Raw genomic sequence first — 18,305 nt, 5'->3', positions numbered from 1 at the left:
GAGTGTCCAACTTTTGATTTCAGATCAGGTCGTGATCTCATGGCTCATGGGATCGACCCCACGTTGGGCTCTGTGCTGAGCATGGGGCCTGTTTGGGATTCTCTTTCTTTCTCTCTCTCTCTCCTTCTGCTCCTCTCCCCTGTTTGCTCCTGAGTAAGTGGGTTATACAATCTGTGAATTTCACTTTATGGTTAGTAAATACACATTACAAAAGAGTTTTTATAAAGAAGGGAGCATTGGGAAGAATAGAGTTGATAATCACCATTCTGGAATATTCTCTGTTCATCTGCCTATCACAATATTTTCCTTCTATTCTTTCTTCCAACTTTCAGGACAAACGTAAATCACCACAATTAGAAATTCTGCTACCATCTAAAATCTCCAAGTCAATGTGTGTAAATCTAAAGGCAGGACCTCATCCTTCAACAAACTGTAGCTGTAACTTGCCTGTTTCTTTCATTCTTCTGGACTCAGACTACTTGCTACATATTTGCTATGTCCGTTTTCCCATTTGAGTTTTATCCCTGAGTACCTAATAGCAGTTGTGATTGAGATCCTCTGTGTATCCTATCTTTTGTGCCAGTAAAGGTGGTATAGATGATGACAGAGCTCACGGACACTGGCTGGGAGCCATGAAGGACAGAAGGAATAGACCATTAGAGAGTGCAGAACTATTCATGCTGAAAGGACATCACAGAAACTGGTAGGACAGCCATTACAGAAGTAAAGAACCAATGTTACAGGGGCACCTGGGTGGCTCAGTCAGTTAAGTGACCATCAACTCTTGATTTCTGCTCAGGTTATGATCTCATGGTTCATGAGTTCAAGACCAATGTGAGGCTCTATGCTGATATTGTGGAGCCTGCATGGGATTCTCTGTCTCCCTCTCTCTTTGCCTCTCTCTCTCTCTCTCTCTCTCTCTCTCTCTCTCTCAAAAATAAATAAATAAACTTAAGAAAAAACATTTTAAAAAGAACCAACATTACAATAGCTCTCAGACAACAGGTCCTGAAGTCCCACAGATTTCTTCGAAACACATTGTACACTTAGACTAGAGCAAATGTCTCTGTTTTTGTTCTTTTTGCCCACCTTCCCACTACACATTTGTTCTATATAATAGCATCCCTGGAGGTCTGGGTGCATGGCCCACCCTGGATGGGTATGCCTCCCTCTTGATCTTAGAGTTTAACCCATTTTAAATCAAACCAAAAACTGTGGTGTGGCTGACATCAATGCCAGCTGAGAGGCTAACCCAGTTTTCTCAAGATATGTTCTTATCATGCCATCTACTCTGAATGATAATCCTTAACTTTCATTTCTTATAAATACATCTTTGGCCTGGTTTCTGAGGCCATCAGAAATCTTGTGCATCTGTAGGTCTATCTAACTGACCTATCATTTACTTTTCATTCCATTTCACTCTTACTGCTTCTGACCTGCTACAATTATTTCTAGTTCCAAGTCTCTGGTCTCATATATTTTTTTCCATAGTGCATGCCCTTCCTTCTCTCCAACTATCCCCAAAGTACTTTTATCAAGGGCCTAGCTTGAGTCCCACCTGCCCTTAGCAGTTTCCCCTGCAGCTGTGTACTCAGCACACTGATTTCCCTTTTTCCCACAAATTCCTTTGGCACATGCTGAAACTGTTACTTGAACTACTAAATTAACTATTTATTCTATGTGAGGCTTAATTAATGCATTCAGCACTGGAAGGCTTTATAATTTTTTTTCATGCTCTTTTAGTTGGCACAGAGCTGGTATTCAGTTAGTTAACTGAATAAATTGGGTTAAATAAATCAGTTGAATAAATAAATCATGGCTAAAATAATTTTTTTTCAAGGTTTATTTATTTTTTGAGAGAGAGAGAGCACGAGCAGGGGAGGAGCAGAGAGAAAGGGGAATAGAGGCTCTGAAGCAGGGTCTGCACTAACAGCTGGGAGCCCAAGGTGGAGTTTGAACTCATGAACCACGAGATCACTACCTGAGCCGAAGTCTGATGCCAGCCGACTGAGCCACCCCGGTGCCCCTGAGGGGTTCAAAATGTTTGAAACTCTGGGGAAGTGAAGGTCAGGAAATCCTTTACTAGCTTTAAGGGAATCAGAGAACTGCAACAATTAGGGAAAATCAGTAATCAACTGCCTTTAGCACTGAAGTGTGTGATGCAACAGAATGCCAGGAAACCACTGGCTGGCCTCATATCTTTCTTATGCAAAACTCAGGTATCTGCCATGAAGACTCTTGCTTCTCTTCCAAAACTTGGACATGGGGCTCTTACTGGTGGAATCTAAATTAGAATATGGCTACTACAAAATTCTGGAACATGCAGCCTCCAGCCAGCTTCCAGCCTCTGTTAGCAGAGAAGAATATTCAAAGGCAATGGAGATTTCCAGTGTGTGTGTGTGTGTGTGTGTGTGTGAGTGCGTATTGGCCACAGCAGTCAACCCTAAGTACCTGCAGGTAGAAGATTCCACAGAAGAAAAAAATAAAACCATTTGCCCTGAAACCAGTCAGAAATGCTCAGGAAATTGAAAACTTGAAATGTAAATGGAGTTGGGAAGCTAAATAGAAGGAAAGGAAAGTGTGTAAGTAGAAATGCAAAAATGAGACAACGATTTACTATAGGAAAAAAATAATAAATATGTTGGTGGTATACTATAGGAAGAAATCAGGAATGTGTGACAAAATATTTTTCCATAAAAAGAGGAAGCTGATAATTACTAAATATTGAATATGTACATATCAGTATACCTATTACTTAGAAATCTGGCAGTTTATTTTTCACACACACAAAAAAAAACCCCGTTAAAGAATTAAAAGATTTTGTATCTGGGGAACAAAAAGATGGGATAGGAAGGCGGAAAGAAGAGAATAATGTTTTTTTTTTTTTTTTCAATACAATCTTTGGGGGCTGAATGGCATTTTAGCTGTTATTTAATGTTACATTTGCATGTACTACTTTGATAAAATAAAAATAAATTAGAAATGAGAAAAGCAGTGAAATGAGAAGTCAAAATCATATCAAAACATACAAAAAATAACCAGTGATTAAATTTAGGAAGTTTAAGAGGGAAAGAATTAGGAACACATTATTTAAGGAAATTTCAGATAAACAGAAAATAACTTGTCAGGAAACAGCAAGGATAAGCCCAAGTGTCTGAGGATGGCAGGCTCTCAACAATTACCCTTTCAGGATCTAATCTACTCCATCAGAACTTTACTGAGAGTCACGTACTGGGGCGCAGATTAATTATCTGCAGTAGAATGCGGTTTTAGGAAGCTCATGTTCTATAGCCCTCACAGAGAAATTCTGTAGTAACATTTTCCAAATCATTCACATGTTAGCAAACAGTAAACGTAATCATTTTTTTTCCTCCTAAGTCATTATTCATTTATAAAAGGATAGCATTTATTCTGACTTGGGATATATACTCTGCCGTGTTCAATATTTAAAAGTTACAGCCAAAGGGGTATTTCTTCTAGCTTGTGGGGTGATTCACCTTACCAGAAAAAGAAGTCTAAATATTTATTCAATGTCAGTTACGTATAATCCTTCAACGGATTTCCAATGCTCCTGGGGTAGAGGCTCTAAAACCTAGAATGGCCTCAAATCCTAGGTAATCTGGCCTCTACCTTTCTTGGCTACCCCATGTCACCCTGTCTTTCCTTCCAAGGCAGCAAAGCTCATTTTCACCTCACAAGCTTTTGATTGTACAGTTTCTTATTCTGAGTTACTGCTTATCTTTTTTGTCTAACTAATTTTTACATATCCCTTAAGAAAAATTAAGTTAAATCCCTTAAAAAAAAGTCAGGGAAGACTTTTCCTGACCAACTTTCTCATCCCACACCAGACCAGATCAGGCCTCTTGATACTATGTCTTTTTTCTTCAACAACCTGACATACCTTATCATAATACATTTCTATCAGTATTTAATTAAGATCTCCCAGGCCAACCCACTACAGCACATTGACAATACTGTATCTGCTTTGTTTCACCACTGTATCCAGAGAATCTAGCACCAGACGTGGGATATAGTAGGTATTCAGTAATATTTTTAAAAATGAGTGAATAAATGAAAATACAGTTGTAAGGTTGAAAACTGTTGAATAAGACATGCCTGAGCAAATAAGTTTAATAAATATTCCATTACTTGAAAGATGTCATTGTTCTTAAGGTATGAGTTTGATTTAAAGAGAAAAGACTCATAGAGCTGTAAGATTCAAAAGAAATCCTTTTTTTTCCTTTTCTTATCAGAGATAATATCTGATCATCATATTCAAGACGCAAAACTAACCATTTGAAATACAGTTGCACTTTTGAAATAAAGTACTTTTTAGTAATGTAGTTAGTGTCTTTTATGGTCTAATCTAGACAAAATTTCAAGAAAGTAATGATGAGATTTCAATTAAGGCACTTTAAAAATTATAATAGAAAGTAAAAGCAAATTATTTTACTAAAATCTCAGTGCAAAGTTGCAATTGATGGTGGATATCTAAATGACACTTCTTCTCATAAAACAAAATCCAAAATCTCTTAGTTGTTGATTCTGAAGAGCATGGAAATTTGTCAAACACAGTGGTTTGACAATGACTCAAATAAAATGGGTTCATGACACTGTGCATAAGGTGCTCAATCATCATTATTATGAACTTTCACATTAGTTTTATTTTCTTAAAATGATACACTGTTAAATGCTATAGAGCAAGAAAGGCAAGGGGAGAAAGAAAATAGAAAAATTTCGTGAAGAAATGCATCTTTTATGTTTCTTGATATATCTGGATATTTAATTTATTCATCCATGATTTTTTTTTAATGCTGAATATGTGCCAGGGAATATATGACTCCTTGGGCTTTTGTTGTTTCTTTCTGTCCCTACATTCTACCAACTTAAAGCACTCATAATATCAACACCCTCTGCTACTTAACTGAGAGCATATTGTGTAATTAATAAGAAATAACTTTTTTTAATAGAAAAGCCTTCGTTGAAATGTCAACTGTAAACATTTGGTCAATTCTACCAAAATTTAGTTTTCTCATTACTAAAACAATTCTAAGATTATTTACCTCGCAGGTATTTTTTTTTGTGTGTAGATTAAATAATACATCAAAAAGTGCTAAACACATAGTAAAGGGAAAAGTTTGGAAAAACTATGAGATTACAGTGGTACTTCAAATTTGAAAAGTTAGAAATCAGAATCAGTTAAACTCTTCCAGCCCCCCTGAGTGGCATAATTTTTTAACATGTTTTTTCAATGTTTAAACTTAAAGATTTCTTCAGAGGGGCAGATATAATAACATCATTTAAATTCAATAATAAAGCCAAGAACATCTGCATTTTTGTTCTACAAACAGTACCTTATTTCAATGAATGATACACATTGTACCCAAATTTTCTGACTTCCATGAATGCTGTTTTGAAAGCTGTTTTAAAGCTGTGGTCAATAACAGAAGAAATGGTTTGTCACCAGCTGTGTTCAATACCTACAGGCCATTAAAATTCTCCTGATAAAATTCTCCTTTGGTATATAAGGTAATACATTTGTCAGACAGACGGATATAGATAGAATTTATAGATTTCTAAGGAAGCAAACAGGGAACATGTATAAATATAGATCTTGGCAGAAAGAAGACTATGCAAGAACCAATAAGCATACGTATTTCTAACAGACTCTTGTAATATTCTGATGCCTCCCTGATCACATTCAATTTGACAAGGGCTTTTAGCTTTTAGAGTTAATGTTTCCCAATGACTTCTAAAATTAATATCAACATAGGGGAAGACAAAGACATAATAAATAGCATCTGTTTCACAAAGCTGCTTGGTGGATGAAAACTTGAAAAAAAAAAACTGGAGACTATACAAATGTGCTCACACACACACGCGCGTACCAATTTTAGGGCTAGATAAATCCACCAGTCTGTTTTCAGCTCAGGCACGATTCAAGAGGGAAAAGTTGTAATATCTGTCATTTGTTAAAGTTTATTTTAGAACCTGATAATTGCTTGGGTGTAAATGTGTAAATACAGTTGTGAGATAACCAGTCAAATCAATTAAAAAACTGAAACCTGACTGGAGTGAGAGAGGACCCCAAGAAATAATCAGGATATATTTGCATACAAAGAGTAATGTGCAGATGAAGGATGTAAAACAAAAACAATTTTTTTGAACTGTTTCTCATTAACTTGAAATATCAGATGTACTGGGAATTTTAAGGCCTCAGTTATATGAATAATTGCTTTGAATTTTTTACACTGTGTATGTATTTGTGAGACATACACCTACAAGAATCTAAAACTATTCCTTGCACTATCAATTAAAAAAAAAGGAAAAGTATAGGAAAGCATCTAAAGTCAATCTTTTCCACTTTTATTTGTGTTAGAATGAAAATCTACTAGGTATGGCTTTACCATCATCACTTATCAATATAACTCAGCACCACTGTCCCAACATCCTCCTAATATCATGAAAGAAAGAGAAAGTAAAAGGAAGGAAAGAAGGAAGGAAGGAAGGAAGGAAGGAAGGAAGGAAGGAAGGAAAGAAAAGTAAGAAAGAGGGAAGGAAGGAAGGGGAAACAATGGATCAGTGAAGCTGACTTCCTTGGAAGTAGAGCTGCTTGGCAATCACAAAATACTCTTTAGAGTTAATTATTATTTTAATTAATCTAATATCTATTAAATGTTAAGAGCATTTTGGTTTGTTTTTGATATTTTAATAATTGGGAGGAATTTCTGGATATTGACTTTCTGATTGCTGAATTCTCCTCTATCTTTACTATATTTTCAACTCCAATAATAATGGGAATATTATTATTTAATATAAAATGTTGGAATTATTTGTTTTGTATAAACTCAGACAAAACTTAGAAATATATTACAGGGTGCCTGGGTGGCTCAGCTGGTTAAACACTGGCCTCTTGATCATGGCTCAGGTCATGATCTCACAATTTGTGAGATCAAGCCACATGGGATTTTTTCTCTCCCTCTCTCTCTACCCTTCCTGCCCTCTCTTTCTCTCAATAAATAAACTTTAAAAAATATATTACAGCTGTTATTGCAAAGAAAATTAAATGTGAGATTTTAAAAATTAGCAATGAAGGCAAATTTTAGTATTACAGAGCCTGAAACGTCCCGGGAAGAGTCTCAAAAATCATTACATTGTCTTAAGAGAGTAATTCATCAAAAGTGTCCAATCCAAAGAAAAATGGAGTTTCTTTATCCTTTGGTAAAACCTCTAGCATTTCATGATCCTACTGCGAAATTATTTTTTCAAAATGCTTTATATAAAAAGAGAAAAAAACAATAGGTGCTTGGGTTTCTTGCTTTAATTAATTGCTTTAGGGGCATCTGGGTGTCTCAGTTGGTAAGCATCTGACTCTTAGTGTCAGCTCAGGTCATGAACTTGCTGTTTGTGAGATCAAGCTCCATGCTGGGTTCTGCCCTAACAGCATGGAGCCTGCTTGGGATTCTCTCTCTCCCTATCTCTCTGCCCCTCTCCTGCTTGTGCATGCTCTCTCTCTCTCTCTCAAGATAAATAAATAAACTTAAAAAAAAGTTTAATAATTGTTTTAATGCACATATAAATGCTCATTTAAAAAAGACTAGATGATTGAAATTAAAAGTAAAGTATGTTCAGATGTTGCATTTTTAGAATTTCAATATTTTTTATTTATATCAATATTCAAACTCAACAAAACCCGAATCAAAACAATTAACATGTAATGTTAGAAACACAACATGACCTAGCTTTACAATTAAAGAGACATTTTATTTCCAAACCAGATGGAGTCACAGTTCAAAATTCACCTTTCCACCAGAGACAAAGAAGGACAAAAAGACAAAATATAAGGAAAACAATTTTAAAGAAACTAGAAATCAGGCAAGAGAAGACAATTATTTCTGAGAGATTAGAAACAAATGAAATGATCTCTTGCATTTCTCAATTTATTGCCAAGGGATAATTTCCAGGCCATGACATATCTGGGAACTATGATGTTCCCAGAGGTCTCCTTGAGGTGAGATAAAGCTAAAATTCTGATTAGGAAGGACAGCTAAAATTTGCAGGACAGAGTAGGAGAGCTGCACACAGAGGAGAAACTCAACATCTGCAGAGAATCCCCCTAAATTCTTTGGCTGAATGCTGATCAGTGAATGGATGTGAGAACATGAACTGTGACTGGGAATAGTACCATTAAAAGGATGATAGGAAATAATCCCTATGGCTCAAACGTGGTTGAGAATAGTTCCTTTTCCTACCACCAAGAGTGAGAAACCTCATAATTCACAGCGTATCACACGGAACACTCAGAAAAGCTTTACCTCAGTAGTGGGATAAAGGTAACATTAGAAAAACACTCTCTCGTCCCACATAACAAACATGAAAAAGCAAGACCTGAAAGGATCAATTTACTAGCAAGTTAACTGAATCACATCTTTTTTTAATTTTTAAATTGTTTTTAATGGTTGTTTGTTTGTTTATTTGAGAGAGAGAGAGAGAGAGAGACAGACAGACAGACAGACAGACAGAATGTGAGCAGGAGATGGGAAGAGAGAGGAGACACAGAATCTGCAGCAGGCTCTAGGCTCTGAGCTGTCAGCACAGAGTCCAACACAGGGCTCGAACTCACAAACTGTGAGATCATGACCTAAGCCAAAGCCAGCCACTTACCCAACTGAGCCGCCCAGGTGCCCGACTGAATCACATTTTGATACCATAAACCAAGAGCATTTATATGAATGAAAAAATACCTAGCACATAATGAGTAAAATCTAATTAAAAAATTATTAGATATGCAAAGAAGCTAACAACTATTTTTCATAATTTATAAAAATGGCAGTCCATCAAAACCAACTCAGAAATGACACAGATAACATACTAAGTAGATAAGAATATAAAAAAAATTAGTTATTATAACCATATTTAATATAGTCAAACCCAGAAGATTTAGAATGTTATATAGAAGTCTGAACAATACTGGGGGGTGGGGGAAGAAGACTCAAACTTGACTTCTAGAGATGAAAATTACAATGTAAGAAATCAAATGTGCAAGAGTTAACATTGTGCATTACAGAAGATTACAGATAAAGCAATAAAAAACTACAAATGAGAAACAGAAAAAAAAGACAAAAAATCTCCAGAACATCACGATTCTTAAAACAACCTCAACCAGTTTAATTAGAATCTGTGAAGGAAAACAGACACCAAGAAAAGTATTTTAAGAAATAATGCCCCAAATTTCCAAATTTAATTAAAAAAAAATGAACCCACAGCTTTAAAAACTCAATGAACCAAAAAACAAATATGAGAATAACAGCAGATTTCTTATCAGAAACAATGCATGTCAAATGACAGTGGAACAACAAATTTAAAGTACTGAAATGATTAAAGCAATGACAAAATAGCTAGATTTCTAAATAAAATTAAAATAGTTTTCAGAAATAAAAGCATAATTAATGCCTTTGAGGCACAGAAGTGTTGAAATAATTCAACAGCAACAGAGATACACTATATGAAAGGTTAAAGGTAGAAAGAAAATTATAAGATAAAAATACATATCTATACAAAGGAATGAAAAGCAGCAGAACTGACCATTACTTTGGTAAATATACAAGGTTATATTTATGATTATTTCATCTGTTTAAGAGAGATTGGACTAAGAGAATAAGAAGACAAGCCACAGGCTAAAAAATAAAATAAATAAATGGGGACAAGATCTAAACAGACACTTCACCAAAGATAAAGAATGACAAATAACCATATGGAAAGATGATCCATATTATATATCATAGGGAATTACAAATTAAAACAACAATGAGATACTACTATACATCTATTAGAATGGTTAAAATCTAGAACACTGACAACAGCAAATTCTGGCAAGGATGTAGAGCATCAGGAACTTTCATCCATTCCTATTGTAATGCAAAATCGTACAACCACTTTGGAAGACCATCTGGCAATTTCTTACAAAATTAAACCTTCCTTTTATCGTATGATCTAGCAATCACTCTTCTTGGTATTTACCCAAATGAGTTGAAAATTTATGTCCACACAAAAACCTGCCCATGGATGTTTATAGCTGTTTTATTTACAGCTGCCAAAATTTGGAAACCATCAGAATGTCCTTCAGTAATTGAATGGATATATAAACTGTGGTGTAAGCAGACCAGTGAATATTATTCTTTGCTACAAAGAAGTGGACTACCAAACTATGAAAAGACATGAAGAAAACCTAAATGTGTATTTCTAGGTGAAAGAAGCCAAGCTGAAAAGGCTGCATACTATATAGGACTTCAGCTATATGGCATTGTGAAAACGATATAATTATGGAGACAGTAAAAAGATCAGTGGTGTCCAAATGGTAATGGGAGGGAATAATGAATAAGCCGAACACAGAAGATTTTTAGAACAGTGGAACTATTCTGGATGATACTACAATGTGGATGCCTGTCACCATATATTCATTAAAACCCATAGAATGTATAAAACCCACAAAATGTACAGCCCTAAGCTAAACTATAAGCTGTGGGTGATAATGATATGTCATTGTAGGTTCATTGATTATAAGCATGTTGATAGTGGGGGTGGCTACATATGTGCAGAGACAGGGGATATATATGGGACTCTCTCAGCTCTCTAGCTGATTTTGCTGTGCACTTAAAAATTTCCCTAAAAACAACTATTAACAATGAGAGAGATTGAGAGATTGTTTAATGAGAGATTGTTAATGAGAGATTGTTTAAGGCAAAAATAATAATTGTCTGATATATATGTATAAGTAAGTCTATGGTAAGACTAGTTCAAAGAATGGGAGGACAAAAAGAGAAGTATATTATCATAGGATTGTTATATGTGAAAGGATTATTCACTTCAATACAGAATGTGATGAGTAAATGATATAAAATACAAATCCAAAAATAACCACTAAAATAACAAATAGTTATAGCCAATATAGGAACAAAGCAAATAAAAGCAATAAGAGATGCTCAATTAAAACAAGGCCAAAAAAGAGGGTGTAGGAGTGCTGACAGCATTTACTCCACCTTTGGCCCTCCATCTTGTCCATGCCCATGCAATGACCTCCCTCAGGGCTATGCATTACAGGCCCCATGGAGGTTAATGTATGCCCTGACTGGAATGTGAGAAAGCTTGTTGTGATTTTCCCAAAGTGGCACATAGAAAGTGTCACTTTACAGATCTAGGAGAGATGATGAGTGCACACATGATGCCACTTTGGGTAACTATCCTGTGACCTCACCACCATGCCCCTCACTTTATAAAAGCTGGGGATTAAGGTCAGGACTGGGCAGAGAATGACTGTGTACTGGCTAGATCGTCCATCCTCCTGATCCCTCCTGTCAGTTAAGTGACTCTGAATAAAACTCTGTAATGGTATAGAACTGGTTACTTCATTCTTTGGTCTTAAACTGCCTTCTCAGTTTGGAGGATAGTTTACAGACCCTCCGTCATTCTTGCAACAGAGGAAAAATGAAGGAAATTTTAAAAATAAATCTAACTTTTTCAATAGTCATAATAAGTGTTATTATCTGTACATCCCAAATTAAAATGAAGAAATGATCATTTGTCTAAAAAGGCAAGGCCTTATTAAAAACTGACCTAAATATAACCACACAAATATGTTAAAAATTAAAGAGTAAGAAAAATATACCACTAAGGAAACACTAAGGAAAACACTAAGGAAAAGAAAACTCCATTAATATCAGAGAAAGTAGGTTTTAGAGTAAATATTACTGAGGATAAATATGGCCATACAATATGATAAAGGAGTCAATACATCTAGAGGATACAACAATTCTAAATAATTATGAACCTGATAACACAGCTTCACAAGTCATAACGTGAAAATGGATAGAAACTGCAAGGAGAAATAGACAAATCTATAACTATACTGAGGAATTTTAATAACTGACTCTCAATTACTGATAGAATAAATATACAAGACATAAGTAAGACTATAAACGGCTTGAACAATACTCAACAAGTTGACATAGTGATATTTTCAGACTATTCCATCCCAAAACAACAGAATCTACAAACACAAGAACCTATGTACTTTTTAAAATGCATATGGAATATTTACTAAAAACAAAAGAGTCTGGTCCATAAGACCAGTCTCAGTAAACATAAAAGTACTCAAATCACATAAAATATGTCATCTGTCCACAATGAATTTAAATTAGAAATAAATAACAGGGAAAAAAACAAATATGAAATGTTTGGAAGCTAAATAACATGTTTCTAAATAACTTAGAAGTTAAAAAAATAAAAATGGAAATTAGAAAATATTTTGAAATGAACAGAGATAAAAACAAAACAGATATAACTAAAAACAAAAAAGATTCAAAGCAATATCCTCAGCTTCTACCTGAAGACAAGTTTTAGAACCAATTATATCCCAAATAAGGAGAAGGAAATTGTACGTATCAGGGTAGATGTCAATTAAAAAGAAAACAGAAAAACAGACAAAAATTTAATGAAATCATAAGCTGGTTCTTTGATGAAATCTCATAAAAATAATCAACTTCTATTTGGGAAACACGGAAGGAATAGGCAACAATCTGTATTAGGAGTGAGGGTAGTGATATTAAATGTTATAAAACAAAAAAGATAATTCTAAAATATTATGAACAACTCCATGGTAATAACTTTGACAACATAAATGAAATGGAAAAATGCCTTGAAAGTTTTAAAGTACAAAAGCTCAATCAAGAAGAAACAGACATCCACAGTAGTCCTGTGTGTATTAAAGGAGTTGAATTTATAGCTCCATTATTTGCTGCTTCACCTTACATTTTTATGTTATGGAGATGGCCTCTTTCCATAAAGCTGATGAACCAACCTCTGCTAGCTTCAGACTTTTCTTCTGCAGCTTCCTCACTTCTCTCAGCCTTCATAGAATTGAAGAGAGTCAGGGCCTTGTTCTGGATGAGGCTTTGGCTTAAAGGAATGTTATGACTGGTTTGATCTTCTATCCAGACCACTCAGACTTTCTCCATATTAATAAGAACTGTTCTGCTTTTTTATCACTTATGTATTCACTGGAGCAGCACCTTTAATTCCTTAAAGAACTTTTCTTTTGCATTCACAACTTGGCTAATTGGTACAAATGCCAAGCTTTTGGCCTGTCTTGGCTTTCAACATGCCTACCTCACTAAGCTTAGTTATTTCTAGCCTTTTTTTTTTCTTAATGTTTAATTTTGAGAAAGATATCGAGGGAGAGAGGGAGAAAGGGGCGGGGGAGAGAGAGAGAGAGAGAGAGAGAGAGAGAGAGAGCGGGGGAGGGGAGGGGAGGGGCAGAGAGAGAGGGAGACACAGAATCTGAAGCAGGCTCCAGGCTCTGAGCTGTCAGCACAGAGTCCGATGCGGGGCTCGAACCCACGAACTGGGAGATCATGACCTGAGCCAAAGTCGGACACTTAACCAAGCGTCCCTCTAGATTTTGATTTAAAGTGAGAGACCTGTAAGTCTTCCTTTTACTTGAACACTTAGAAGCCATTGTAGGATTATTAATTGGCCTAATTTTGATAGTGTTGTGTCTCAGGGGATAGGGAGGCCTGAGGAGAGTAAGGGGGAGGGGGAAGTTAACCGTCAGAGCACACATTATTATTAAGGTCACTGTCTTATATGGGCATAGTTCATGGCGCCCCCCCACCCAGAAATTACAGTAGTAACATGAAATATCACTGACTAGCATAAAAAATATAATAATGATTTTTTTTAAAGTCTGAAATACTGTGCAAATTTCCAAAATGTGACACAGATACATGAAGTGAGCAAATGCTGTTGGAAAAATGGTGCCAACTGCCTTGTGCAATGCAGGGTTACCACAGACCTTCAATTTGTAAAATATACAATATCTGTGATGAACAATAAAATGAAACACAATAAGACAAGGTACCTACTTGCGCATCATTCACGGATTTGATAATATTAACTTGCTAACAGAGTAGGTAAGACTACATCTCTGGAACTAGAGGTCAATCATGAGCTATGTTTTGTATAGTCGGTACCAAGAGTCAGTCTAAGATGGAAAGAACTGGAAGATACTGACTGTGTAAGTGGGAACGGATCAGGAAATTGATTGGGTATATACCTATGCATTTGGCATTTCCAAGTACTTTGTTAGTTTGTCACGGAAAATTTAAAAGCAATAAAGAATCTAATTCATGCCTCCAAGTGTTAGAATAGGCAGTTAGGATTTACCAGGATGCCTGGGGACCAACAAAGAGGGGGTGGGGGGGGGTAGTTAAACCCCTTATCAGCCAGGGCAAACCAGATAGGCCTGAGACAAAGAAGCTTGGAGACCCTGACCAAATAAGGTAGAAAAAGCATGAAACCCTGCTCCAAAGAAATCCCCTCCCCAAATAATAAATATTCCACCACTTAGTTAACAACTGCCAATAATAGATAGAGACCCAAATGCTGGGCACAGCTCCCCCTAGAGCACTCCCTGTCTCAGATCTTGAGGGATGTTCTCTCTCTCTTTCATAAACTCTTTACTTGCACTGCTCAACTACTGTCTAGTCCATTCTTGAATTCTTTTCTTGCCAGGAGACTAAGATCCTCTAACCATGTTTCTGGCACAGGCTGGGTGGGGGAATTAGGGCCTACTGGACTTCCCATTCTGCCTGACAACACAAGAAACCAATCATTCTGAGCAGTTAGAACTAAAATGTGCAACACACATTGACAAAATTAAGGGCCAACTATGTGACAAGAATGATTTGTACATGACTTTCAAAAAGGGTAGAGAAATCCAAATCATAGAAAATGTAAGCATAAAACAGAAGGGATGATTTGTTAGATGAAAAGTGAATTCAGCTAAGTTTGAAATTTGAGAAGTATTTATACAAATAAGAATTGGGAGGAAATAGTATAGAAAACTCAGAAAATTAGGAGGACAGAGAGAAAATAGAATAGACCCTGCTGGTTAAAATTGAGTTGGAATATTGAGAAGGGATAGACAAAGTCGCTGACGTCCTCCCAATTTCTCGTGCAAGGTGCCTAACTGGAATGTACATAACATCCCAGGGAGTTGAAAGGCTGGAAGTCAGAAGATTGTCTCAGGGGCTACAACAGGAATTCGGTTAGGAAAGCACTGATGAAGGCCTGGTCTTTTAGTGGTACTAACTGCAGAGTCCCCCAAAAGACCATCAACATAAACTGCTGATACAGCTAAGTTTATTACTGACTGTTGCATAAGGGACCAGTTCCTCCATAAGATTCTTAGTTACTTTTTAGAGGGGAGAAGAAATAGGCAGCATATTAATGAAGTTCTGGTTGGGGGCAGGAATCTAGAAAAGGGGGGAGGTCTATTAGTGGTCTGGGAAGCTGCTGACAAGGTTTGAGTATAGTTAATGACCTAATAGTGTGGAACTGATTAACAAAGCCAGTTGAGGGTTTTAAAGGGGTCTTTGGTTATCTTAGCTGAAAAATCTATTGGCCTGAGGGTTTCTCAAAGTCCTCCATTGTTTCAATAAATGGATTTGGGGTAGGTTTCAGAAACAAAGTTATCTGCAATCCTTTATCTACCTGGGTAAGTGTTTCCTGAAATCCTTATTATTATGTCTTTATTAGATATTAATACATGCGGTTGGATAGTATATTATGGTAGTGTTGACAGTAAACTACATACAGCAGATAGCTGTGGCTTTCAGGAGTGGCAATAGTTGAGCAAAGGAAAGGATTACCTAAGAAACAGTAAGATCTAGCCACCAATTATACATAGGGTACAATGAAAAGGACAAATTAGGACCATCTGGGGGTTGATATTTTTAAAACACTGACCAAATTTTGATATTAGAATTAAAGGTAAAAAAAAAGTTTACAATAAGCATCAAGGACAGAAACTGCTGACATAAATCTTCCTAACTTTAGGTAATTATTAACCATTCAGAATTCAATGTACATTCACTCATATCATTACAAGGCATGACAGTCACTTCAAATCATTTTGGAAACAATGTAGGTATATATAATGAAATAAAAATAAATTAACTGTGATGCATTAAAATTTAGGTTAATAATATAGGTTATATGTTCATTGTAAGTGTTTGTAGCAAAATCTCTCTTTTTTGAAAGTCTGGTGACTTTTCCTATACTAATTCATAAGGGTCTGGTTTTGTATTAAATTATCTGTACATATGATTTTTACTTCCCTACATTGTGTATTCCTTGTGGGCATCAAAGAAAAACTGTACTGGACAGAAGTAAACAGGCAAGGAAGACCTTACTCAAGAGTAGTGTGCTAAGGGATTGAGATTGAATGCAACTCTGCTAAGACAAAGGCAGGCAGGTTTTTAAGCACTGGGAAAAGTGGAAAGGGTTCACTGGACAATGTCACGGAGGAAGTTGGTCGACATGAGCAAGCTATCTGTGTTTGGTAATTGTCCCTTATCTGTCTAAAGTTTAGGCAATCTGAGGGGAACACTAAGTTCCTCTTAGTGGCTGAAATATTTGTATTCATCATGCACTTACCTCCTTTGCAAAGACCAATGCCTTGTGCATAATTAAACATTTCCTAAAACTACAAAATATTAAAAATGAAAAGATCTTGCAGCATATCCAATCTGATCTCTCCACTTATATATTCATATACACATATTCATATATATATATATATGTTACAATTTGCTGTAAACTATTACATGTATATTACAAATGCTAGATATGACAATTTCTAAACAATGCCTCTGTGTTAAGAAAAGTCTGTTTTAGATATTTAAGAATATTTTTAAAAATCAGAACATAGGCTTTGATCCTACTGGATTTTCCTTAGATCTTGAAAGGCTTAGTAGTTGCTAAAAGTTTAAATCAGCTTGACAGATAAACATCTTCAAGGGTCTGGCTCATCTCACTGCTATTCCCAAGCTTGCTGCACTTTATAACACAAAAATTCGTTCTTCTTTCTTAAATTCTGTCTTCTTTCCGAAATGATATTTTCAGTTGGTTACATCTAAGACAAATCAATCTATCCCTTTTAAGAATGGAAACACTGCAACCAGTCTTTGAAAAAAGGAATATATAATTTCCCTGGTTTCTTTTCCCAACTGGCATTACCTCTTCCCATCAGTGAATTCTACCCATTCCAAGGTCTTGCCATAAGTGTGCGTTGGGGGGTATAGTGGTGAACACAGCTGCCTTCCAAAGTCTTGCCACATGAACCTAACAACTGCATGTGGAAAATTATTTCCAAATCTATATAAGCCCTGCTTGACTATTTTATCAAGTATTTTTTAATGTGAAAAGGTAGGTCAATATTATTTTAAAGACCTATTTTATTAAAGCCTTAAAGAAAAACTCCGCCCTTAAGATTTACATAAAAAATGAATCATGCAAAGGAACTCAAGTTTGCAATATTTGTAACACAAAGATTTCTGTCAAAAAAACAGTTGGAAATAACATGCTGTTTGCAATGTAATTGTTACTATTCACTATAGCAGAAAAGGCAAATGCAGAGAACTAAAAGGCTGACAGCCTAGTCATTTAAAACTACAGGTTGTCTCAGGAATGACAATGGTTTTGAAATTCAGCTCAACCCATGCCGAGAAGTTGTTCGCTCTAGATATTAGAGAATATTTAACACTTTAGTTGAAACTGTTTCCCTTTATTTTTTCCTCAGAACATTTCAACTAACCAAGGAAATCTTAGCCCTTTTTTAAAAAGGTAAATGAAATATTAAAATGGGCACTGGTCTTCTCTGCTGTTTCTGGAATCTGAATTTTTAATGAGGACACTTGTTTAAATGTGGATGATCAATAGAGCTGTAAAACCCACAAATAATTTGTTTCTTCTTCTAGGGAAAAAAGCATTAATATACTGAGTATAATTTTTAATAGACCCACATATTTGCTTAACTTTTTTTTTTCTGCTTTTATTCTTAAAGCAATTTCAGTTCCTATTCTGAAGGTGGAACTGTCCTCATCAGGACGTCTCACCTGAGTGATTCTTGTGCTTCTGTGTGTCCTTCTGGGTACCCTGCTTGTCCCTGACAATGACTCTTTCCCTGACCAACCTATAGTCAGGCTCTGCGGAGCCCCCTTCTCCACGAGGCCTTGACCTTTAACCCCCTCCCCCCAGCCTTGCTTGGCCTGCACAGTAACAAGAATATTAGTAAGTCATTTTAGGGAGACTCACTGATATCTGATCACCTTCCACATGTAACTGAATATGCCCCAGGTGATGTCTTTACTACGGCCTGCCTTCACAAGAATCCCATTAGGTCGGGTTGGCAAGAATCCCTCCAACCCTTGATCTCTCTCCTCTTAGTGATTTCCATTGACCCCCAC

This window comes from Panthera tigris, chromosome B4 (genome assembly GCF_018350195.1).
Source record: "Panthera tigris isolate Pti1 chromosome B4, P.tigris_Pti1_mat1.1, whole genome shotgun sequence".
NCBI classification, from domain to species: domain Eukaryota; kingdom Metazoa; phylum Chordata; class Mammalia; order Carnivora; family Felidae; genus Panthera; species Panthera tigris.
This window is presented reverse-complemented; position numbering follows the sequence as displayed.